The sequence below is a fragment of the Heterocephalus glaber genome, unplaced genomic scaffold (genome assembly GCF_053883595.1).
Source record: "Heterocephalus glaber isolate CG9 unplaced genomic scaffold, H.glaber_assembly_v1.0 deba00001461, whole genome shotgun sequence".
In the NCBI taxonomy this organism is placed as follows: domain Eukaryota; kingdom Metazoa; phylum Chordata; class Mammalia; order Rodentia; family Bathyergidae; genus Heterocephalus; species Heterocephalus glaber.
This window is the reverse complement of record NW_028258308.1, coordinates 40,628,908-40,654,548: the sequence shown is the minus strand read 5'-3', so window position 1 is coordinate 40,654,548 and position 25,641 is coordinate 40,628,908. Positions and strand designations below refer to the sequence as shown.

Here is a 25,641-nt window from a genome sequence, read left to right as displayed (position 1 = left end):
CCTAACCCATCCCTACAATTTAACACTGTCCTGAGTCTCACTCTGGAAGTATGGCCTATTTAAAACTTCTGCCCTGGGAGAAGTAGGGCTGAAGGAAGCAGCAGACAGATTCTCTGAATGCAGCTCCTGCCCTAGGGAGGAGGCTGCCCACTCTGATGCCAGTTTGAGGGCTGATTTCGAATCACCACCTGGATGACAGGGAGCCCATCCTGGCCACCACCACAGCCTCCTGTTTCTCGCTCTCCCCTCCCTCTTGTGCTCCAGTCAGATATGAGTTCCTGTAGCTCTTCTGCCTTTTTTGCCTTTCTTTGTACACACTGCTCCTTTCCCTGATGCCTCTCCACCACCACTTCCTCTCATGTGTTTGGTTCCTGTTTGTCTCTCCATGGGGGACGCCATGCCCAACCTGCTCTTCCTTTTCTGTCAGGGTTGGGTCATCCCATGTGATGCCACAAACAATGCCATCGAAACACCAGGACTTGGTGCCTCCTTGGACAACATCAGTGTCTCCACACCCATCCTGTCTTTTCTGTTCTTAGTGTCCCAGGGCTTACCGCGAAATAGGCACTCATGTGTCTGACTGAATTAACGATGGTGGAGACTGATATTATATTTACTAGAAAGCTTCAAGCTCATGAGAGGCATACAATTTTATATCAGAGAAAATGACATAAATGTGCAGCCACTGTGAAGAAAACTGAGACTTATTTCAATGACAGGGACTTGCCCTGAACGACCTATTGCCTCCACCCTGGGGCAGAGGCTACACTTGTACAAAGCACACTGCTCTGAAAGCTTCAAAGCCTGGGTCCTGCCCATATCTGTCCACTGCCAACTGTGTGACCAATGACCTTCACGGGTAGTCTAAGCCCCTCTGTCCTTATAGGGGAGATAAATCGAGCAGCTGACCTCTGAAGTTCCTTCTTCTCTGGTTTGTTTGTTTGTTTGTTTGTTTATTTGAGACAGGGACTCACTATAAGTCCAGATTGGCTTCAAATCTGATCTCACTATGTAGTCCAGGCTCAAAGTTCCTTCTTATACTGATATCCTGTGACTTTACTTGAGTGCAAAAAAGCTGTGAGTTTACAGAATGAATGATGACATCTAAACAAACTTTTAGTTCTAAAAACAGGACATATATGTGATGTGGATTGTGGATAACGACACAGTGATGCCAGCAGAGTGAGTGGTGGCCACCTGGAAGGTTGTTGAACAAACACTTCCACTTTTACAGATTGATTGCTTTTCTGCCTTCAAGAAGTCCTCTTTGTGCCAGGCATGGTGACATTTGCCTGTAATTCCAGCATCTTGGGAGGCTGAGGCAGGAGGATCAGCAAGACTCTGCCTCAAAATAAAAAATGAAAAAGGGGTATGATAGTTAACTCTTGTGTCAACTTGAGTGAGACACGTCCGACTAATCAGATTAGCACAGGTCTAGGAGCAGCTAAATAGATCTACTGAAGACAGAAGACCCACCTTGGCTGTGAGTGGCACCAACCAATAGGCTTGTAGCCTGGCTAGGACAAAAGGGGAACAAGAAGGAAGGCTCACTTCCATTTCTTCAGAGGAGTTCCAGTCTTCGCCTTCACTTTGGACCCATCTCCTGCCTTCCAACACAGACTCTTCAGCTTCAGGGACTCACATGGGACTACATGAGCTCCAGGCCTTGTATGTTTGATTGGATCCTTCAGATTTCCAGCATACAGACAGCCCTTTCGCACTCTGCAGGTGGCCATGGTAAGCCTACCTCTCAATCATTATGTATTTATATGTCTTATAGTAAATCTGTTTCTCTAGTGAGCACTGACTGATACAAGGGGTGAGGATGCAGATGAGTGCAAAAGCCCTGGGTTCAATCCCCAGCACCACAAGGAAATGAGGAAGAGGAAGAGAAGGAGGGGAAAAAGAAGTCTTTGAAAATTCACATTCTTCTAGGCCCCATTTCATCACCTTATAATCACAGTATTTCAAGGCTAGTGAGGAACTTAGCAGGTGACACCCCACTTATCTGTGAAAACCTCTCACCAGTAGTTGACAGGATACTAGAATGGCAGGGGCTCTGGCTGGCATATGAGTGATAAGCTCCAGCGAACCCTGCAAGCTGTTGATAGGGATGGAGGAAGGTACCATACTACAGAAAAATTGCTCCTGCTTTGCTAGTTTCTCCCTAGCCGTTATCAGCAACTCACACAGGTCTACAAAGGCAGAACTTCTGTTCCAATACTGTACAATTGGTCCTCCTATCCATAGATTCCACATCCATGGGTTTAACCAACCACAGATAGAAAATATTTCCAAAATAATTGTTTCTGTACCCAATAAGTACAGACACTTTGTATGTCATTATCTCTTAATACAGTATGACAAATATTTGCATAGTACAGTGGACCCTTGACTTACAAACTCAATTCCTTCATGAGTGCTGACTATAACTCAAGTTGGTCAATTGAAGGCTCAGGCTCCTCTACTCAGCCTTCAAAGTCTCTCTCCTGAATACAGGCAGATCTCAGTGTCCGTTGAGAAATCCTGTCCCAGGATTTCTCAATTAACCCCACACAGGAAAGAATGTTGTAATTTCCTCCCAGAACTATTTAAAGGTTAAGTCTGCATCTGAGACTGGTCCTTGAAGCAGCTCCCATGGACACTACAAGGCACTCTGTCTCTCCTGACCCTCTCTCTAGACTTCCTTCTGCCATCCATGCAGCCACATAGAACAATCCTTTCCCCGTCACTAACACTCAATCTACCATCAGTCCTGTCACCTCTGCAAATATATTCCCAATCTGATCACCTCTCAGCACCTCCACTGCCAAACTCAAGTGAGAAATCAGTGTCATCTCGTCAGAACTAAGGCAAACATCTAACCAGGCCCCAGCCCTACTCTTGCTCCTCTCAATGTCATTCTCTACACAGCAACCAGAGGCATCCTCAATTTAAACTTTATGGGCTTCCATTACTAGGACAAGAAGATCCAAAGTTCTTGCCATGATGACCAGGCCCTGCCACCTCTCAGCCTCATCTACCAGGTCCCTGCCACTCTGGTCCTCTCAAACATTCCCAGCATGTGACTATTTCAGGGCCTTGGAACGCGCTATTGCCTCTTTTCCCAGATCTTCATCCAGGTTCACCCCTACATTAGCAGGGCTCCAGGACAACAGTGTAAATGGAAGCCTGTATATCATATCTCCAAATACTAAAAGTTATAAATAGCACTAAAACTGTGGTATAAAATATGTTCTATCCTTCCACCATGACAAATCCCTCATAATAACAAAATTGAAAACTATGTGCAAGTATATATAGTTTCTATGGTTCTAAATAAAATAGAAAGGACAACTAAATTTATTATTGAGTGTTCTATTTTTGCTATATTTGAATGAGTAATAAAATATAGACACACACAATATTAACTTATATGTTTATAACATTTTTATAGCATATATTTATATGTTTACTTTTGCTTTCATTTACATGAAATCATTAATATTAATTCTCAGATAATTTATACCTTAAGATGAATGATAAACTGAGCATGGTGACACATGCCTGGAAACTTTTCACTCTGGGAGTGACAGCAAAAGGATCAGAAGTTCAAGCCAATCCAAGTCTGGGCAACTTAGGAAGAACCTGACACAAAATAAGAAATTAAAAAAAAAAAGAGCTGGGGGATGTATCTCAGTGTAAAGTTTTGATCCCCACTACAGAAAAAAAGAAAAAGTAAATAAAGAGACAGACATCGTGGTGCATGCTCCCAGCGCTCGGGATGCTAAGGCAGGAGGATCGCCATGAGTTTGGGGCCAGCCTGAATTACAGAGCACGACCCTGTCTCAAAAAAAAAAAGAATGATAGAAAAGTTTTAAAAGGCTATTGTTCTCAAAATGTACAAAATTTAAATATATTGAGAATATATTATCATTAAAATAAAACTGAGAATATAAAAAGTTACTTTTATCAAGTATTTAAAATTATAATTAAACAAATGCAAATTTAAATTAGTGAATGTGAAAAATTTAAATAAGAATTTTTAAAATAAAGCTGGAATACTTTTTTGGAAAAGTTAGCTAAACTATATCTATTTATTTATTTTTGTGCTGAGGATTGAACCCAGGACCTTGTGCATGCTAAGCACATGTTCTACCAGTGAACTAAATCTATAGCCCTTTAAATTGTCTCAGTTTTAGTGTTTAATGTCCATCCTATTATCAAGGTAAAGAATTGTTATGCTTTGAGCATCTCAGCTAAATCAACACACATACATATTTTTTAAAAATATGAACCATTTAACATCACAAAATGTTCCTTATACTCCATGTGCACATGTCACAAATACTGTTCTACTGCATGAGCATCTCCAAAACACAAAGAAGAGTAAAAATTAGAGGGTGCTCAGAATTCTAGGAAAGAACTCTTTATGCAGTCATTTATAATCACCTATTGCATGGATGCCATCTGGTTGAATAAATTCATCCATCCTTTCTTTTACCTAAGCACTTCCTCCATGCTAACGTATATTTGTCTGTCTCTGACTGTGGTGACACCACAACCTACAACCCTGATGGCTTTGGGACAAGGTGGCAGAGAAATCTGTCTGGAGCCTGAGCAGTGTTGAGTAACAAGGGTGCCTGGGGTTTTAGAAATCCCAAGGCCCAGGGCAGGGGCCCCTGTTACCTTGGGCAAAGGTAGCTCTGTCCACAAGGCAACTTCCTTCTTCTGTGTCTCACATGGGACCTCTTCATACAAAGCCCTTCTCCGTCTACCTTACATGTTTGAAAGTGGCCTCTGTCTCCCCAACCCACCCCATTGCTTTATACTGCCTGAAATTATATGCTATTCATTGAGGTTCATTCTTTTTCTCTGCCCACTGTAGATGTTGTCATGTCCATAGGCTCTCAGTAACCATTTGGTAACAATTGGATGTGGCTGGCAATAGAATTCCTGAGGTGTGAGAAAACTGTGCATTTGTCTGTCTCTGTGACGCTTTTGTGCTTAGAGTGCCTGCTCACCCATTTTCTGTTGACAGTCCCCCAGCCCATGGAGTACAAAGGACGTGACAGGCTGAGAGGTTCTGAGGTTTGAGGTCTGTTGCTGTTAGCACATGGAACTTGAGACCAGTCTCCATCCATAAAGCTTGGGTTCTTCCTAGCTACCACTAGAGTGTGGAAGGGACCTTGGGCCCATCCTGAGGTGCAATGCTGGTAACCAGGCCCCACATTTCTCCCTCTAGAGGGCAGCAGCTGCACACACATAGACATTGGGTCCACCATCTACAGTGAAGGGTGCCTGTTTTCACCTGGACTTCAGAAGACCCTCAGGACATTCTGACTACACCAAAACTGGAGCTTCAATTCCATAAACCTCTCAGTCTTATGTTTCCAGAAATTCCAGGACTTCCTAGTCGGACCTCTTGCCTATGTACCCTGGCTTCTTTCAGTAGAAAGTTAGAATTGAAAGCCAACGCAGCTTTGTTTCTTTCTGTTTCAAGACACCTACCTATTCACTAATCTTTTTCTCAGTCTTGGCACAGTTGACATTTGGGGCCAGCACATTTTAAGGTAGGGGGCTCTGCTGGCCGTTGTCACAGTACCCTTGACCTCTGTGCCCCGGTTGGTGATAGTACTTGCCCCTCCCTCAGGATGACAACCCAAGTGTCTACTGAAAGGACCAAATGTTGGGGAGTGAAATAATGATGAGAGGAGAAATTGCCCTGGTTTGAGAACCACCGTCTCAGTTGTTGTAAAAAAACAAAAAGAAAAAACTCCCCTGGGAGAGCTGTCATGGACTCTTGTCGCCAAATTGTGCTTCAGGAGACCACTGAAAAGAAATTTGCAAATGTTCCCAGCAAAGGATCACACGGTTTCTGTGTAAACTTTTCTTCCAGTGACATTTAATTTTTTTTAATCATCTCCAAATGGTAATTGTTTGCAAATTAATTGGTGTTTATCCTCCTGGCTATGAACTGTAAATGAGTACAGGGGATTTTTTTTTTCTTTTTTTCCTAGTCTGCGCAGTTCTCAGGCCCCAGGAGCCATTTATCTCCCTTTATAACTGTTGTTCCTCACATGGCCTGCCCCTCCACCAGACAGGCTTAATAACTGGCAATCATCACATCGAAGGGCAAAGCGGTTGGCAGCCACCCCCGCAACAGGGGAATCGGACATTTCCCAGAGCCCAGCCACTCCCGGAGCCACTGCTTCTTTTGTTTTCCTAGGCAGACTCTGGTTTTGTGTCTTGGCTGTCCCCGAATGAAGAAAATCTTAAACATCGTGTGGCTGCAAATGGCTTTGTATAAGCTGGAAGAAGCAGTAAACAGGAAGTTGAAAGCAAAGGAGGAATAGAAGTGATCAATTAGGCTGCTAGGATGACTTAAACCCTTGCTCCCCGGGCATCTTGGGGGAAATCTGGGCTGCATTAATCAGGCCAAGGCAGAGCTGCGGGGAGGCCTGTAGGAGCCAGCCAGGGATATGAGAGCCAAACCACGCTGAGCCAAAGATCTGCCAGGAGAGAGAACAATGTGGTCCACATGCATGCGTGGAAACTATCACAGTCAAGTTGCAGACCATGCACGACAGTCTTTTGTCCCATCTCAGAGCTGGATGAGAGGACACACTGTGAGCGAAGGGCACAGTTGCTCCAGCATTGCAGTCTGGCTCTTGGCCGCTGTTGCTGTGCTCTGGACTCTCACGTGCAGGATAGCTACAGTGGGCTTGAGAAGCCTGGGCATTGAGATTCCTACTGGGCTCGGTGCCAGCTCCTCAGGGACCTGCTGTCCTTCTCAGCTACCACCCAGTGCCTATGGCTTGAAGGCCAGTATTCTGACCCAGTACTGCCCCACCAGAACAGGAAGCATTGTCACCCTGGCTCAGATTGTGGTCCATCCTGCCTGGGGGTGTCTCCTGAGAACAGCATGGGTGAAACTTTGGGGGTCAGAGGCTGGGGTGTAATAGTGGTAGAGCGTGTGTTTAGTACACTTGAAACCCTGGATTCAGCCCCTCACATGAAGAAAAAAAGAGGGGGGGAACCTTTCTCTTGGTGTCTGATTCATTTGACAAGGAAGGTCAGATTGTGCAGCCAGGGAATTTCAAATACTAAATTAATTAACAAAAAGAATACAAGAGATGGGGAAGTATTTGAGGACAGAAGGGCAAAAAGCACATTCTCAGACAAGTTTCTAAGGCCCCTGAGGGGCAGGGTATGCAAACTATAAAGAAGCAGCTCCCTGTCCAACCCCAGCTCCTCTAGTCCATTGGTTTTTGTCACAGATTACACCTGAAACCTATACCTCAGGGTGACCCCTGGGTCTCCACAGCAGAGTTTCAAGTGTAGAAGATGTGAGCATTTTGGAGGAAGCCTGGGAGTACATGTTACACGTGCTGTAAAACAACAGCCACTGGCACAGCTGTGACCCGCCTGCCATGCTCTTTAATGAGAGATAGATGGTTTAAGCAAGCTGTTGGTAAATAACTTGCTTAGGAACCTTGTGCACTACCGGAAGTTGAGGTCTTAGGTGTGCAAAGGGAGCTGGCCGCCTTTTCAGTTTCAGCCAAGGCCCATCTTGCAGAAATGCTCCTGCTGTCTTGGTGACAATTTGGCTCACAGGGTGCTTGCCAACCTGCCCGGCCCTAGGCACCCCAGTTCTTTCAACCTCTACATGGTTCTCCAGCCTCACTGTAAGCTCTCCCAGCAGGGATCTGACAATTATAAACATGCAGCTGTGACAACTCAGACCCTCAAGCAGAGCAGTGGGAATGGATCTGGGCTCTGCAGGAGTGGAGTGGACCTCCTGCAAACTTCCCATCTCTCAGGTAAGCCAAGTGCTCCCAGTGGACACAGCTGGTTATCTGGGACAGTCAGTGAATTCCTCAGTGGAAACCTCTGCCAGTGTTATTCTGAGAGGCTGTGGCAGGAGGATCAAAAGCTCGAGCTCAGCCTGAGCAACTTCACAGCTTAGTGGGACCCTATTTTAAAATTTAAAAGGACTGGGGATGTAGCTCAGTGAAGGCCCTAGGTTCAATCTCCAGTACACCCATACACACACACAAACACAAAAGGAGAAGAAAGAAAGAAAAGAAGGAAGGAAGGAAGGAAGGAAGGAAGGAAGGAAGGAAGGAAAAAGGAGAAGAGAAAATAAGCAAAGAGAGGGTCCTACTTTTGGTGTAGTTGCATTGTAGTTCAACTCACAAGACTTGTAAACAGATAATGTGCATGACCATGCCGGCCTTCAGCCAGCTTAAGCCCATGCTATGGCACTTTGGTTAAATAATACCTCATGTTGTCATTAACCTTTCTCTTTCTTTCTTTCTTTTTTTGTTTTGGTGCTGGAATAAAACCCAGGGCCTCCTACATGCTAAGCACACTGCTCTATCACTGAGCTGCATTCCCAGCCCTCCTTTTATGTCTGTGTCACATGTTGGGCCATAAACTTCTCTAGAGTAGGAAGTACAACTACAGCTCTTAGGTCCTATCATACATACACACATGCACTTGTGCTCATGATGCGGTTACTGAACACTCACCAAGAATAACTGTGCGGAAGAGAATGTACTCGCTGTACTCGCTGTGTAGGAGCAGCCTGGGTGGGCTACAGTAGCTGGAGGAAGGAGGTGGCCGTGGAGACACAGGAGGCCAATGGTAGCTCAAATATTGTGGTTCTTTTCTCTTCCTTTTGTAAGTAGTTATTAAAGATAACATTTTAAAATTCTGAAAGCATACATATTCATTACAGAAAATGTATAAAGAAAAATATAAAGAAAAGAAATTGAAATCACAGATAATTTGACTCCCAGACATGACCAAGCTTGCAGAATATATAATTATAAGATGTAACAAGTACACTGGAGGAAGGGACTGTACCAGAGAGAGAACAAGGTGTGGAGGACCTGAGTCAGGGTGCAGGAGGCACCTTTGAGGATGGCACCTGTGGGGTAGAGAGGGATTGAAGAGGGAAGTGTTGGAAAAAGCCCATATAACAGCCAGTGTGTGTTCAAGGATATATTTTTTTGAGGGGGTACCAGGGAACGAACTCGGGACCTTGCGCTTGCAAGGCAGGCGCCAGAATCACTGAGCTAAATCCCCAGCCCCCCAGAATATATTTTTAAAGGTCATTTATTTTTATTTCTTTTAAATTTTATTTTATTGGTACATTTTAGGTATACAATATAATGACATTCATCACTGGAAATTTGAACCTTTACATAATCTCTCTTGGTTCTTATTTTTCTCCCTTCTCCTGCCTTCCCTTCAACCCCTCCATCCCTCCCTATTTACAAAGACTTTGTTTCCATTTTTTCATTTTCTCATATTAATTCTATTCCCTTCTTCCCTTTCCTCTACCCCTCCTACTTCCCCTTCCCCTTTGCCCCTTTTCTTCCTATTTCACATTATCTATTATTCCTTTTAGTCTTAAAGGTCATTTATGATTCTCATACAAAAATAAGAGGAACATCTGTCAAAGATTTTATTTAACTCATTAATTAATGAGGGAGCCAGTAAGATGTTATAACTGACTCAAAGGAGAATTTAAATTACTACATTTATAGAGGTTCCTACACTTGATCTTAGCCAACAGGCCGAGAAGCGATTAGAGGTTCCTGATGCTTGCCAAAGTTAATATATAAATAGATGCTAGACTAGGTGAGTGTAATGGTTATCCTGAATGCCAACTTGATTGACTTGAGAGATGCCTAGAATATTAGTAAAGCACACTTTTGGGTGTGTGTGGGGGCAGGGGTCATGGGGATGTATGTAACCTTGGGAGCTACATCTGGTCTCCATGCTCTGTTTCCTGGCTTCCATGAGGTGAGTGGCTTTCTTACACCATGTGCTTCTGCTATGTTGTTTCTGCCTTGAAGCCAGCTGACTATGGACTGAAGCCTCTGAAACTGTGAGCCAAAATAAACCCTTCCTTCTTTAAGTTGTGTGTGTCAGTTATTTTGTCACAGCAACAAAAAGCTGACCAATACAGTGCATGAAGACCATTTGTCCCTCAACTGGACAGAATTTATTGGCACATGGAAAATAATCACTCATGTCACTCTCAGTTATCTACAACATACAGAACTTAAAACTAGCTCAGAGAAAATGAAAGATGGAAATAATCAGGACAGGTAAGAGAGTTGGGACATCCACACATTCTGCCCAACCCTACCATTTCAAAGATTGTCAGTTTTTCCCGACATGTGCAAATGTCCTGGGGAAAGCAAAAAGCTTAATAAAACTAAAGAGAAGGGGTATTTTAAGCTAGGAAGAGGGTGGATTGAGGTAAGAATCACAGTTTATGCTATCATTTTGCCGTGTGTGTGTGTCTGTGTGTGTATGTGTAAAGAGAAATCCTTTTTTTTTAAAAAAAAGACTTTATATTCTAGGGCAGTTTTAAGTACACAGCAAAATTAAGTGGAAGGTGGGATAGGGCTGTAGCTCAGTGATAGAGCATTTGCTTAGCATGCATGAGGTTGTGGGTTTGAGCCCCAGCACTGCAAAACCATGGAAACTGAGTGAAAAGCATAGAAATTTCTTATGTGTTCCCTGCCCCAACACACACACAGACCTCCCTATTATTAACACGGCCCTGCCTTCACCACTGATGAAGCTACTTCCACACATCAAAATCACACAAAGTCTGAAGCTTATGTTAGGGCTCAATCTTGTACATGTTCATTCTATAGATTTAGACAAACGCATAATGAAGTATATTCACCATTATAGTATCACAGAGAAAATTCTCACTGCCCTAAAAGGTCTGCTGATTCATCTTCCCTATCTTCTTATTTTCTCATTTAACAACATGGAATAAACCTTTGCTATATTGTCAAGTGTCCTTTTGAAGCATGATTTTAATGACTGGACCATGTTCCCTGTAGTGGACAGCAAAATTCACTGAAGTTGTTCATTGAACTTATTCCCAAGTCATTAAGATTCTTTTCTTGAGTCTTTGTTCTTGAATATATCTCCCATTATTTCTTTTTTTTTCCATTAAGTTTATTGGTACATTTTTGGTATAAAATAGTTACATTCATCATTGGGATCTTGAACCTTTACATGAGTATCTTGGTTCTTATTTTTTCCCCTTGCCCTGCCCGCCCTTCACCCCCTCCACCCTTCCCTATTTGCAAAGACTTTGTTTCCATTTTTTTCCTTTTCTCATATTTTTTCTTTTCCCTTCTTTCCTTTCCCCTACCCCTCCCACTTACCCTGCTCCTTTAGACTTTTTCTCCCTATTACACATTATGAATTATACATTTTAAAAATTACAATATCAAGATCTAGAAGACAGTACCATAGATTTTACAGAATTTAAAAGGATATAGAAAGCATATTACAAAAGTCTTTTCAAAATAAATTTGACAACTTCTAAGAAGTACCTTGGAAGACAAATTAATGAAACTAACTCTGGAGGAAATATAAAATTTGAATAGCACCTATTAAAGAAAGTATATTCCTAGCTTGAAAACCTACCTTTATGATAACAGCAGGTTTGTATACATTTTAACTGATAAATTATATCAAACATTTAAAGCAGAAAAAAGAAGGAACACTTCTCCCCTCATTTTAGGAAATCAACATTGTGCTAATACTAATAATAATAGAAGAAAAAAGTATGAACATAGATAGAAATTTGTTTATCAAAATAAACTATTAGAAGTCAGATATGGCAGTATGTAGAAAGTGGTTTTATTATAGGGATGACAGTGTTGGTTCAGCACTGGAAGATCCACCCACAAAAGTCATCATTTTAACAGAGGAAAAGAAAAAGCCATATGATCCTGTCAGTAGTTGGAGAAAAAGTATTGGACTAAATTCTACAGCTGTTCATGGTAAAAGCTATCAGGAGACTAGAAGTAGAACAAACCTTCTCAACAAATCAAAGACATGTACCCCATACTTCAGCAAAAATGCCTTATATGAATGGAGAAGATACAATACTTTCTCCCTAAGGTGGGGAACAAGGGCAGATATGCCTACTCTTCATCTGTCCATTAAACTTTGAAACATAGGCCTAAACCAAAATAGTCTGGCAATAAAATGACACACTTAGGATAGGATTGGCAAGGTAGAAGTAAAATCTTTATATGTAGATGAGATGATCATCTACAGAGAAAATACTAAGAAATCTCTAGGAGCCCCTAGAACTTATATTTGAATGTAGCAGGATTAGAAAACACAAGGTATATATAAAACTTCAGGTCTATGTATACTTGCTATAAATGAAGAATTGGATATTGAAATTTAAAAGTTATGTAGGAGTACAAAGGACCTAGAAAAGTAAAAAAAAACAAAAAAAAAAAACAGTGTTGGAAGACATTTAGTGCCTAATTTTAAGACTCCCTCTAAAGCTACAGTAATCAAGGCAGTGTTGGTGTAAGGAAAGACATAGATCATTGGAATAAAACAGAGAATCTAGAAATAGAACTACACATATATGGTCCATTGAGTTTCAAAAGATTATTTAGCAGTAACATTTTATAGAACATAAATTCAATTCAAGAGCAGAGGAAAAGATAATGTTTTCAGCAAATTGCACTACAACACCTGGTATCTGTATATAAAAAATTAACCTCAACCCTTTATTTCCTTACATAAAAATAACTTGAAAGGATCTATGAACCTAAATATGAAAGACTAAAACTATAAAACTTTCGGGGCCAGGGATTTAGCTCAGTGGTTTCGCTGCCTGCTGTGCAAGCGTAAGGACCTGAGTTCGATCCCCAGTACCAAAAACAAAAACAAAAACAAACAAAAAACTATAAAACTTTAAGAAGAAATTATAAGGGAAAATGTTTATGAATTTAGGATAGGCAAGAATTTCCTAGGATATAAAAAACATGATGTATAAAAGAAAAAAATTGATAAATGAGATTCCATCAAAATTTAGAAGTTTAAATGACATCATTAAGAAAACGAAAAGTAGTCCTTAAACAGACCATATTTATAATGCATATAACCTACGACCAGAATATATAAAGAAATCTTACAGCTCATTAATAGACAACCCAATTAAAAAGTAGACACAAGAAGATGATAAATAGCCAGTACAGCACAAGGAAAGGTGTGCAACACTAGAATCAGAAAAATACTAATCATTACAATAACAAGATTGAATTATACACTCATTAAGGAGATGAAGTTAAAAGTTTTAAAAGAACAAATGTCAGCTTAGGTGTGAAGCAGTTAGAACTTTCTAATACTGCTAATGTGAATGTAAAATGACAAAACCATTTTGGAAAACAATATAGAAATTTCTTGTATTACTGTTAAGAACCAACAGTCTTCTTCTTAAGTTTTTACTTGAGAGGAATGAAAACACATGTTCACAACAGATTGGTACATACAAGTTGAGTATCCCTTATCTGAAATTCTTGGAAACAGAGTATTCCAGATTTTCATTTGAAATCCACTTGATCTGCAAAGAGGATATTTACTCCTGCTTTTTTTTTTTTTTTCAGGTTCCTGTTGCATGGAGTATTGTTTTCCACCCTTTAACTTTCAGACTATGAGGTTCTTTTTGAATTAAATGTGTTTCTTGTATGCAGCATATTGTTGGATCTTGCTTCTTGACCCATTCTGCCAGTCTATTTCTTTTGATTGGTGAATTCAGACCATTAATATTGATGGTTATAACTCATACATATTGACTTATCGTTGCAATGACTTTTTCTGTTTGTTGGATTCTCCCCCTTTGCTTTTAATTTCTTGTCACGCCCAAGAGATTCATTCTGCTGTGCTTCCTGGGGTTGTGATCCTCATTGTCTTTTCCTAGGATAGTGTCTAAAATTTCTTGGAGTGCTGGTTTGGTATTCATGAAATTCCTAAGGTGCTCTTTGTCATGAAAGTATCTTATTTCTCCATCAATTTTGAAAGATAGTTTTGCAGGGTACATCAATCTGGGTTGGAGGCTGTTTTCTTTTAGGGCTTGGAATACATCACTCCTCTTCTTGCCTTGAGGGTTTGCACTGAGAAGTCTGCTGTGATTCTGATGGGCTTCTCTTTGTATGTGACTTGTTTCTTTTCTCTAACTGCTTGTAAAATTTTGTTTTTCTGTTGGGTTTCTGGAATCTGAACAATTATATGCTTATGTGTAGATTTTTTTTTTTTGATCACAGCTACTTGGAGTCCTATATGCCTCACTTATCTGTATGTCAGGTTCTTTTCCCCTGCTTGGGAAGTTTTCTGCCATCACTTCTGTGAACAGTTTTTTTATGTCATCTGCACTCTCTCCTCTTTCTTCATTGACTCCAATCAGTCTCATGTTATTCTTCTTTGCATCGTCTAGCAGCTGCTGGATTGATTTCTCATGGTCCCTTACAATTTTAAAGAAAGTTTTCTTTTCCTGGTCACTAATTGCAATCTTATCTTCTATATCTGAAATTCTGTCCCCACATTGTCTCATTCTGCTGTGTAGACTTTCAATGGAGTTTTTAATCTATTGAAAATCTGTTTGTATCTGTTTTATGGATTCCATTTGTTTCCTATGTTGGGATTCCATCATGTTCCTCAGCTCCTCTATTTATTTATCTGTGTCCTCTCTAGATTTATTAATCATATCTTGCACTATGCGCCCATTCTCTGTTGTTATCTGATAAATTATTTCTGATTTCATTTTTTCCAGATCCTCTTTTGTTGCCAGTTCAGGCAGTCCAGGTGCTTGAGTATCACAATGTTCCATCTCGTTTCCCTTTGGGGTTGTTTTAGGTGATCTGGAAGTCTGGTTTTGAAACTTGTTTATGTGTCTTTTCATTTCAAGTGGGGTGGGGCGTTGGCACCCGCGTAGCTCACCTCCTCTGTGCCGGCAGGGTGGGGGTGGGGGGTACAGCGGCCGGGAAGCCTCCTCTTGTGCACTGGGAGCAGCTCACCTCCTCTGTGCTCATGCGGGGGGGGGGGGGAGGCGGTGGTATGGTGGCCCAGAAACCTCCTCTTGTGCAGTGGGAGTGGCTCACATCCTCTGTGCTCACGGGGGTGGTATGGCAGCCCAGAAGCTTCCTCTTATCCCTCTCATTATTTCTTAAGATAGATTTCTCAAAGTGAAATGTCCAGATAAAGATTATTCTACAGGTCAGGGATTTAGCTCAGTGGTTCCGGCGCCTGCCGCGAAAGTACAAGGTCCCGAATTTGATCCCTGGTACCAAAAAAAAAAAAAAAAAAAGATTATTCTATAAATGCTGATTAACAAAAATTGCTTTTAAGAATTTTAGGAAAAAATTGAAATACAGAGAGGTAAAGGTACTGAGATGAGCTAGCAGGCCAGGTGACAATGGAAGACTTGAGCTAGGAAAGAGCAGTGGGGATGAGAAGGCCAGAAGCGAGAAGCTTTTCAACAGAGCATAGTGGTGCATGCCTGTAATCCCAGCATCCTGGGAGGCTGAGGCAGGAAGATCACAAGTTCCAGCCCAACCAGGGCAAGGTAGCAACTTAGCAGACCCAGCCTCAAAAACAAAAAAACCCCAAACCAAACAAAGAGACTAGGGATAGTATATACTTCAGTGTGAAGGCCCTGGGTTCAACTTCCAGTGCTAAAAATAATAATAACTGTGGAAGACAATATATTCTTACCTACACAAGTAAAATAAGTGAGAGGCTTTCTGAGGTAGCAGCAGTTTCAGAGTCTGTTTGTATGGAGTGGGTGAGGGATAGAAAATGATTCCAGGGCACTGGGCTTTTGTTTCTTTAGAGACACTAGGACATCTTTGGAGGAGGAATTAATTGGAGGAAAGAAGATGCATACTCATTGGGGAGGCTGTAGAGGCAGAGTCTGGGCTGGAGAAGTAAATTTGGGAGTCTTGGGAGAAATCTGGTGGTTGAAGCACACAAGAGGGGCTGCCTGGGTAAGAGGAACAAGGTGGTACACACGCGCTCCCTGGGACATGCTTGAGGCCCGGGCAAATGCAGTAGGGAAAAGTGTAGGGAAGGGAAGCATGTCCAGGGGGCTGGGTAATCAACACAGTCCATTACTGTCCCAGGTCAGAAGAAGTGGGCACTACAGGGAGAAAAACCATTGTATTTGGTGCCCTGCAAGTCAAGGTGACCTCAAGGAGAACAGTTTTACCAGAACAGTGGGGATGGAGGTCAGTGGTTAAGGAAGCAGGAGATGGAGTCATTGAGTGTCAGCCACAGTGTAGAGGATTTTGGCAGCAAAAGGAAGAGGAAAGTCTGGAAATCAGCTACAAAGCAAGAGAGCAGAGCATTGTTCTTATTCCAGTCCAGCAGCTTCTGCTTTTCCACACCCCCACCACAGCTTCCTCTGCTTATTTTTCAATCCCAAATAGTTTTTAACCTCAGTGGATATCATGTGGCTTCATATGACAGGCCCTGGACACAGAGTCTCATGTAGTAAGTGCTCATTAAGTTAGCCATTATTTTCATTTTTCACTGAAAGTCCTTTGGAAAAAAATATGTGAATGAAAAAGGGCAGGCAGAGTGCAATTGGGAAGGAGGTAAGAGGGGCTCTGCTGCTGGTGGGGGATTCTGTCTTTTCTTGGTCTGAATTCTGGATCTACACTTGATGGCTTCTGCACTGTTGCACTAGGAGCCTGCACTTTATCCATTTGTGTCTTTGAGATTCTTCTCAAGGGTCGTGTTCTGTGTTCCCATCCCAACTCCCAGTTCAGTCTAAGTTTTAGGTCTGGCCCCGCCCCTTGAGGCTCCAGGAGAGAGCGAAGAAGAACTCTCTGGGGCTCAAGATTTAGGAAAAGCTGGGCTGGGGATTTAGCTCAGTGGCACTGCGCCTGCCTCACAAGCGCAAGGTCCTGAGTTTGATCCCCGGTACCGGAAAAAAAAAAAAGAAAGGAGCAGAAAGTGTGACTACCACATCCAGTAGACCCAGCACAGACGGAGCCTGCCAAAAGCCCCAGTCTTAGGACTGAGTGCAATCCCAGTTGGGTCTCTGCAGGTGGACCAGGCAGGAGTAGCACGATGCCAGGACTGTGAACAGGGGGCATGATGACCCCACAGAAGGCCGTGCAGAAAGATGCAATGCACTGCTTTCACCTGTGACACTATTGGCCTTCCCTGGCCCTCCTCATCCACTGGTGAGAAGATGAAAACCTAAGAGTCCACCTAGTTTAAAGGCACAGGTCCATTTGAGTAGAGTTCAGTCTGCAGAGGATGACAAAGCTTCCTTCTTGAAGCTTCTTCCTCCAGTTTCTCACCCTGAGATTCCACCTTTCCTCTCTGTCAGGGAATTTGGAGAAAGAGGTGCGCTTGGAGGGAGAGCTTGAGAAGGAGCAGAGTGTGCGGAGGTGGGTGTGGAAGGAGAGATGTGTGACTCGCACCAGGATGGGCTCAGCCATGCCGGGCTTCTTTCCTGTGTCTACCAGACTACTTCTTGCCCGGTGGCATTCTTGGTGAAGTAGCTTCTGTTCAATCCTTGCTCTGGCCTCCCCTGGTGTGACTGGACCTCAGAACCCTCCCAGCTAGGTTGGCTGGCCCTGGCCTGGTTCTGTTGCTGTGTGTCCCTCAGAGGACTGTCTGGCTACCCTTAGGTCCCCATATGGAGAGTCCACTCCACACCCCAGCTACTCAGCCTCCCTCTTGTCTTTCTCCTGTCAGTTCTTTTCTGTAGCAGAAGCCTCACCTCTAGCTGGGATTGGTTTATAACTAGGCTAAATGTCCTGGGAAAATATCTACCCGGAAGGCTGCCCTCATAATGAGCCATGATCATCCTGGATCCCTCTGCTTTCACTAAGGCACCAGACCTGGCTGTTTGAAGTGACCAGTTGTTTTGGACCTGAGGGGTCTTTTATTTCAAACCCTCTAAACCCTTTGCTCAATGAGAATGGAAAGTGTTACATGTGGAAATTGCCAGAGGGAGGGGGGCAAATATGCCAAAAGAGAAACTTCTTATTCTTAGCTTTCCGAAGTGTGTACTGTGCCATATGTCATGAGGGTCATACAGATTCTCTGAATGGGGACGCCACACGCAATGGAAGCCTTGGTATTTGGCAAATACAGTCCTAGTCACTAATCTGGGGCAGATGAAGAATCGCTAACATAGAGCAAAAAACCAGACCACTAAGAACCCAGGCAGCCCCAAGATGGAGGGAAGCTGTACTCAGGCTTCACTTTGTTGGGGAGGAGAAAATAAGCTTTCAAGTATTCTTGAGACAGCAGTGTTAACATTAACAGCTACCATCTGGAAATCAAGGAAATTCGGATTTTGTTTTTATAGATTTGTACTGAAAACCAGTTCTGGCCAGGGAACCTCACATCTCAGAAGTCTCCAACCAGGCTCCAAGATGTAAACAATCCTTTAGCAAAACCTGTTGTCAAAATGACAGACAAAGGCTGTTGTCTTCCCTTCTTTATTTAAATCAAGAGATGAGGTCAGAGGTGACCAAATACGTGGAAAGCGACTATGGTGATGCATTTTAAGTGATTTTTAATATAAAAAGGCCAGCCTCAGAGACATGCAAAATTTGTCCTCCAGACTCCTCATTCCCACCAATCTAGCATCCTCATTCCGGACCCCTATTTAATCTCTTTCTTTGCTCCTACGTCCAGCAAATGGAACATAATGATTAGGTGGGCTGCTGTGTGGGGGGGGGGTGGAGAGTGCATCTGGAGAGTGGGTACACCGTTCAATCACCTTTCTGTAGGCAGGCATTGATGCACAGGCACACCCTGCTCTGAGGCTAGCTGGAGCTTCCTTTGGCTGTGCCGCTCTCTCCTGCTGTACTCTGGCAGGTGTGAGCAGGAACATGGGCTCTCATTCAGGGCAGAGCTTAATTGTTCTGTGTTGTTGGCTGAGAACAATGAGTGCAAGTTTCCCCGGGGAAACTGGGCAAAAAAACAGGCTCCGCACACAATTCTGGGTGCCTGTGGCCTTTTTGAAACAATTTCCCAGCCAGAAGACCTCAACTTCTCAGACAGCCCCATGCCCTGACCTGGACTCAGCAGGGTTGTGATTCCATGGCTGACAATTGCAACTGGTGCTTCCTGCTGCTCCCATCGGACTGTAGGTCATTCTCATGTTAAGGAAGGTCATATGTTTGCTCATTAGATGGAAAGCAAAGACAGACGGGATACAAGTGTTCCTAGAAAGAAATGAGCACAGTGTGTGATGTCAGTACTGTTTTCAACTTTCAGCAGTCATTATGGCTGCTACCCTTTCCTGCTCCCTGAAGACCACAGTTCAACATGACTTCAAGCACAATTAAAGTGAACTACTTTCAACAGAGCCAAAGTTAAGGGGGTATAGACTTCAGAGCCACAGTGCACTGATTTTTCAAGGAAGCTCTCATGTAAAACTACAAAGGGGAACATACAAACTTTTGTGGCTTTATTCTTATTTGTATGCAGTGTACATTTACACATTTTATTTTCAGCACACACTTTTACATTAATAATCTCCTTGGAGCCTTAGCAGAATCATTTGTTATAAACAAGGTGGGGATTCAACTTTTCCTTTGACAACTGATAATGTCTGACTCTTAGAGCACTACCACAGATGAAACAAAGGCAGGACCTAAACTGTTTCTATTGTATCAAATCACCTTTCATTAAAGACTCAGAGCTGTGGGTTGGTCAAAGCCTATCAAATCTGCTCAAATTTATATATGCTTTTTCCCCCACTGTCCAGCATCCTTTCCTCTGAGAATAATCCAGCCTCAATTCTATCATGTTCATTTAGTTTGGCTATGCAAAAACCCACCATGGACCTAACTGAAGATGTGGAACCAAAGCCTAGCCAATCAGACTATTCTATTATCCTGGCCATGATGATTGGGTCAGGCAAGAGCACATGACCAAAGCTAGCCAATCACAGTCTTCTCTGGGCCTTTTTGCTAAAGCTCATGGAAAGAGGTACTCTCTTTTTCTAGGTGCTTGCTGAGGTGAAGGAAGTTTGCCCTGGAATGAAGGAAGTGAAGGAAACCAGAGCTGGGAGATGGAGAGAGAGAATCCTGAAGTTATTATTTGAACCACTGAGTCTAGCTGTGCTTGGAACTCTTCAATGAGCTACTACATTCCTTTGTTGCTTAAACCAATTTGAGTTATGTTTAAGATACTTGCAATTGAAAGGAATCATTAAGTAATAAAACTGCCATTTGTCACTCCCAGAATTGGAAAATACTTCTCTAAGACTGTTTATTTGTAGTATGCTTTTGTAGTATGCTTTATTCTTTCCCACAAAAACTCAGTTTAGGGCCAGGGATTTAGCTCAGTGGTTCTGCCACCTGCTTCACAAGTGCAAGGTCCCAGTACCAAAAACAAACAAAAACAAACAAACAAAACTCAGCTTATAAGAATAAATAGGAAAAAGCGGCAAAAGGCCAAAAAAAAAGAGGCCAAAAATCAAAGGGTAAGTTTAACACATAAAATGAATATCACGTATATAAATAGAGAACAACCTCTATATTAAGTTAGCAAAATTATTTTAGAAATTATAACACCAAGCGGAGGGTGCTAGGAAATGGTCTTGGTTGGAGAAATTATAATTGATGGAAGACAAATTTCTGGAGATAAATTTGATAGTGCATATTCATATGCAGTGTTTGTCTATAACCAAGCATTCTATTTCTAGGAGGGCATTTAAGGAAATAACTAAATATATATGGATGCAAAGAGGTAGCTATAAGACTGGTTGTAATAATCACCAAAAGTTGGGAAACTGCCTGATATTCAACAATACATTGTAATAACATGTAATTTATTAAAACAATGATATGCATTTTTTATTGACCTGGAGTGATATTCATATATTGTGGGATTGCTTTGGACTAGCACATTTAAATCCTTCCTAGGCATAGCAAGAGTCAAATAAATTGACCACTCTTAACCCTGTGCTGTTAAAAACAAAACAAATCACCTGATTTATTGGTTGTAATAAAAATGAAAAAATATAGAAGTGGCAAAAATTACCTCCCTATTCTTGAGTATTCTCGCTTGGGTCAATTTTGGCTCTCTGTACATGTGAGGTCAGTTATCTCCTGTTGGACCACGTGCTCACATCTGACTGGTATTGGGAGACTATTTACTGACACTGAGCTGGGTCTCTAATTATCATCTATTCTAGACCAATAGTCACCAAAATGTATATATGCCCCAAACAAACTGCTGATCTGTGAGAAGAAAATTTTTAGAACTTCCATTTATAGTCAACTCTTTTAAAATTTCTATTTCTCATATTTTTATAATTTACATAATATGACAGGATAATTGTGATAGTTAACCTTGGCTGTCAGCTTGATTGGATTGGGAAACACCTAGGACATTAGTACAGTATACCATTGGGTGTGTCTGTGAAGCGCTTCCAGAGATGACTAGTACGTGGGACAGCAAATTGAGAGGAGACCCACCCTGAATGCAGGTGATGCCATTCAATAAGCTGAGTGCCTGCAAAGACTGATAGTAGAAGAAGAAGGAAGCCCTTCAACAGGCTCTCTGTCTTTGCTTCCTGGCTGTCATGAGGTGAGCAGCTGTCCTCTGCCATGCTCTTCCTACAGCCATGTTTCTGTCTCACCACAGACCTAAAAGCAGCAAGGCCAACTGGCCATAGACTGAAACCTCTAAAATCATGAACCAAAATAAACTTTTCCCCCCTTAAGTTATTGTCAGGTATTTTATCATAGCAATGGAGAGTTGACTAACTTATTAATTATACACAACAGGGTGTAACAAATGTACAAAATGCAAAATATTTCTAGTAATAAAAGTATATTCTGGTTAGCAATAGCTGTGTAAGCAACAAACTGAAAGCTTAGTGGTTAAAGCACCATTTTATCTTGTTCATAATTATTATGGTTTAGATCTAAAATGGGCCCCCAAAGCCTCATGTGTTTGGCAGGTGATTGAGTTATCAGGGCTCATAACTGACTTGCTGTTAGGTGGGGTCTGGTTGGAAGAGGTAGGTAATTGTGGGCATGACCCAAAAAGGTATATCTCCCTCCCAGCTCCTCCCTTGACTCACCCTGCTTCCTGTCTGCCATGAGGTGAGCAGCTGAGCTCTACCCAGGCCCTTCCACCATGCTGCTTCTGCCTGGAGCTGGCCAACCATACAAAGAATGAAACTTATAAGACGTGAACCACTGTGGACCAGGAATTTGTGAAGGACTTACCTGGGCAGTTTGTCTTCACCCCAGGTAGCACCAGTTTGAGCAGCACCACTAGGTTGGGAGATCACTTTCAAGATGGCATACTCCTCTGGTTGGCAAATTGGTACTTACTACCAGTTGAGGACAGAGCTGGGGTAGTCTCAGTTCTTTTCCATATGGCTTCTCCAATGGACCACCTGGGCTTTCTCACAGAATGGTGTCTGGCTTCCAAGAGGAAACATTCTGAGAGTCATGAACTAGAAGCTGCCAGACTTTTTTTTGGTACTGGGGATCGAACTCGGGTCCTTGAGCTTTCGAGGCAGGTGGCGAAACCACTGAGCTAAATCCCCGGTCCTAGAGAAGTTTCTTTTTTTTTTTTTAAATTTGCTTTTTATTTTTTTTTGGTACTGGGGATCAAACTCGGGACCTTGCGCTTCCGAGGCAGGTGCTGGAACCACCGAGCTAAATCCCCAGCCCCGCTGCCAGGCTTTTAAGACCAGTAGCAAGACTACGCTCCAGCATCACCACATCCCGTTCTTTCAGTCCAAGCAGTCCAAGAGCTCATCCAAGTTTCAAGGAGTAGAGTCATTGGCCCCCACCTCTCAAAGAGCAGCTGACAGAGAATATGTAGCCATCTTTAATCTGCTACATAGCATGTCATAAAAAAATGTCTGAAGATCACTGATTCAGAAAAAGAAATATGTACTAGCAGCTCCTCACTCCTCCCCACCACAGACTGGGACTCAGTCCCTTACAGAAGTGGACATCAGAAGCTGTTTCATTAGGAATGAAGCTCAAACTTTAATGCCTTATTCACACTACATTCAGAAGAATACCTGCAGGACAATTAGGGGCTGGGGCAGTCTAATAATTATTGATTCCAGTGTCTTATTTTACTTAATAAAACCAAGTTTGACTAGTAGACTAAAACATTTATTGCTTGGGTTTTTTTTTTTTTTTTTTTGGTACCAGGGATTAAACTCAGGACCTTGTGCTTTCGAGGCAGGCAGTGGCACCACTGAGCTAAAGCCCCAGCCCTATTGCTCAGGTCTTGGTGACCTGCACAAAGTTTTCTCTTTTACCCAGTATATCTCTTTAGATCAAAACATACTGAACTTAAATACAGTCAGAATGTCTTTCATTTCTCAAAAGGATGATATTGAAACAGTGTTCTCCCAGAGTCTCCTGGTACACAGGGACACCTGCTTTTTCTTTTGCATCAATCAGCTATAATAAGCACAAGCAAAAAGCCTTAAGATTTCTCCTATATCTCAGAATATATTCTCGAGGAGAATAAAGTTGTTTACTAAACAGTATCAACTTGTTTTTGTAAGGCAATGTGTGAGAGAGATGCGTGTGAATTTATTCATTTTATGCTCCTGGCTCTGGCTATTAAGAGTGGGTCCTGTTCTCCAGAACAGGGTGGTGGGTGAGGTGCCAGTTAGGAAGAGTGTGGTGGTATGGCAGTGCTCTTCTCAAGGAGAGGAAGGCGCATCTGAAGGAGAGGGTAGCTTGTTCAGAGGGCAGGGGATGATGCTGCTACATAGGTCAGGTGGTCTCCAGGTTCCCACACACTAGTCATCCACACTGCCTTGTTGATGTTGGACTGTGTTCTGCTGTGGATGATCTGGGGGATGCTGCTGTCCCCTGAGGTAGACACAGGCCAGCAGCAGTAAGTCCAGTCACCTGTGACATCTGAACGGAAAACGCCCCTGATATACATACACCAAACTCTGAGGATGGACATCTTCAGACAGCGGATTATAAAGACTTTCTTTTTTTTTTGAGACAGAGTCTCACTATGTAGCTCAGGCTGGCCTTGAACTCTAAGCAAACCTCCTGCCTCAGCCTCTTGAGTGCTGGGATTACAGGTTTATGCCATCATGCCTGGCTATAAATACTTATTTTATTCTTTCTTTTTGTATTTTTTAAGTTTTCTGCCAGTTGGGTTGTTAAAAGGAAATTATTTGAATCATACATGGGTTTTGCAACCAGACAGACCTGTGTAGAACTCAGCTCCACTACTTCTTAAGTGTTTGGTTTTGGACAAGTTCCTTAAAGATTTTTTTTAAAGAAATTTTAACCAATACATAAAAAAATAAAAATTATACACATATTGGTGTGTTATGTAACATTTTGATACATGTATACATAAGTTCCTTAAATTTCTTTCTTTCTCTCTCTCTCCCTCTCTCTCTCTTCTTCCTTCCTTCCTTTCTTGTTTTTTCAGTTCTAAGGGTTGAACTCAGGGCCTTCACAATAAGCTGTATCCCCAGCTTTTTATTTTTTATTTTGAGACAGGGTCTTGCTAAGTTGATAATTTGCCCAAGCTGGGCTTGAACTTGTAAGCCTCCTACCTCAGCCTCCCAGAGTGTTTGGATTATAGGCATATGCCAACACACTCAGATTCCTTGAATATTTTAAGTCCCAGTTTCCTTATATACAAAAAAGGATAACAATAGACTTTCTTCCTTAAATGAAATAATACACACAAAATTCTTTGAGTAGTGCCTTAGATCTGAATGGACACTGGGGTATAACTCCACAGTAGAATGCGTAGCATGAGCAAGGCCTTGGGTTTGATTTCCAGTCCTGGAGCAAGTGTCCATAGGTAGATATGGAATAAATAGTTAAAATTGTTGCTCTTTTTAATAGTGAGGTTTTCTGGTGGTTGTCAGATCCTGAAAATGACCACCTTTTTCTACTCATCATCAAGATGTAAAGGCAGTGCCTGTCTACATCCTCCAAAGAACCAACAGAGTAAATTCAGCTCAATTTTGTCCTACTCCAGTTAATCTTGTCAATTTGCTAGGATTAAGAGCCCCCTGGTGAGGTGATTGAACATGGGGTGCTATATTAATCAGTGGATTAATGTGGTGCTATTCATAGCTGAATGAATGCATCTTTAGCAGGTGGGGCCCAATTGGAGGAGGTGGGTCACTGGGGCAGAACCTTTGGAAGGCCTGTCTAGCTGCTGGTCTTCCTTTCTGCTCTGCTTCCTGGCTGCTCCCCTACACCTTCGTCAGCTATGACATTCTTATGTGAGCCAGCCAACTGTGGACTGAAACCTCTAAAACCATGAGCCAAGTAAACCATTTCCTCCTTTAAGTTGTGCATGTCAAACATTTTGTGCCAGCAACAGGGGAGCTGACTAATACATATCTGTATGCCCATAAATCACACCTCATATCATCATCATCATAAAGAAAAAAATTTTGAGTACCTATGGTATGTGGATCCTTTAAGTTCTGTGGAAATTAAACACAGTTAACATGGCCTCCATGCTGTAGCTGGGTCAATTCTGGGCCCTAAAGCCCAAGTCTCTCCATCCTTAATTAAAAACATGTTATGAGTGGGCTATAATTAGGACTGGGCCCACATGTTCTTAATTCCCAGTGAAGAATACACATTACATTTCAAGACATCTACACCAGGCAGGGCGTTCTGATGTGGGGTTAGTGCTATCATGTGACAGGGTTTTGATGTGGTTTTTTCTGTTCCAGTAAGTTAAACTCTGGCATCTCAGATGAGGCCCAGCCTGCCTTGCTGAAGATGAATTCTAAGTGCAGCCGAAGGCTGAGTCTGCCCGCCTGCGGGCAGTTGGGACCACAGACCATCAGCG

At 42.3% G+C, this 25,641-nt stretch overlaps 1 long non-coding RNA gene and 1 pseudogene across 2 annotated transcripts; one reads left to right on the top strand and one right to left on the bottom strand.

Annotated features, from left to right (window-relative positions):
* The first annotated feature begins 1,440 nt into the window (after positions 1 to 1,440).
* LOC110344052 (uncharacterized) lies at positions 1,441 to 20,897 on the top strand. 2 transcript variants are annotated; one of them, XR_002386326.2, is made up of 3 exons: positions 1,441 to 1,737; positions 7,682 to 7,802; positions 19,809 to 20,897. It is a non-coding gene; the product is annotated as an uncharacterized LOC110344052 (long non-coding RNA). The 2 variants fall into 2 exon arrangements; XR_002386327.2 differs by having other exon boundaries at positions 1,452 to 1,737; positions 7,685 to 7,802.
* Positions 9,409 to 9,578, bottom strand: LOC147826806 (U2 spliceosomal RNA; annotated as a pseudogene).
* Positions 20,898 to 25,641: the final 4,744 nt, after the last annotated feature.